Here is a 1096-nt window from a genome sequence, read left to right as displayed (position 1 = left end):
TGTGTGTGTGTGTGTGTGTGTGTGTGTGTGTGTGTGTGTGTGTGTGTGTGTGTGTATGTGTGTGTATTCGTGTGTGTATGTGTGTGCGTTTATGTGTGCATTTGAATGCATATATAATTACATATTTATACTTATATGCAGATATGTGTGTGTGTGGTGTGTGTTTGTGTGTGTGTGTGTGTGTGTGTTCGTGTGTGTGTGCGTGTGTGTGAGTGGATACATATATTTAATTACACGTGTCTGAATGAAAATGGTTACGTGCTGTGAACATTCATCATTATAAATCACATGAATAGGAACGAAGTTGCAACACTTTCTTCTACTATATACCTTGTCTTACCAACTCTAGCAATTGTAAACTACACACTACACATTCTTCATCGTTTGACTATTATCTCAACCCTAAACAACACCGTATGTAAGGTGAAGTATGATGATACGTAAATCATGAAATGATGTTTAACAAAATCACACCCTCTGATATTCTGAACGAAGCAACCACTAATTATTTTTTAAAATTGCTTTTTAAATTAACCTCTGATGAACCTCGATCAGACAGATCGAATTTGGATTTAAAAGAATCTCTCCGCAACTCTAAACATTTCTATTCTCCTGTATTCATAACGTTTCTCCACAGAGATACGTTATGAATGCTTCAAAGACTATGTTCCATGACAACATCATCAGCTTAGTTATGAATATATCATATTGAATGCTTTTCCTCTTCAGAACAAGAAAATATTTTGAACACAGCAACAGCTAACGCTCTGCAAAGAGCAGTGAAGTCCACAATGATATACCAGAGCTAGTATATCTGGGGCGCGTACTAAAAGTACTATTTCATTGACGGGCAATAGGTTCCTGGCCAACACACTACAAAATGTAGCTCACACACGTCTTCTCTCATTCTGGCTTTTCTAACGTCACTGGTACGATTTCCACTACTGGCGTCTATGACACTTCTATTTATATTATGGTGGAATTAGGTTGTTTTTAGTTCAGTCTCCCGCGCACACACACACTTACACACACACACACACACACTTACACACACACACACAGACATATATATGCTCTCTTATACACACACACGCGC

The sequence above is a fragment of the Octopus bimaculoides genome, chromosome 1 (genome assembly GCF_001194135.2).
Source record: "Octopus bimaculoides isolate UCB-OBI-ISO-001 chromosome 1, ASM119413v2, whole genome shotgun sequence".
Lineage (NCBI taxonomy): Eukaryota > Metazoa > Mollusca > Cephalopoda > Octopoda > Octopodidae > Octopus > Octopus bimaculoides.
This window is presented reverse-complemented; position numbering follows the sequence as displayed.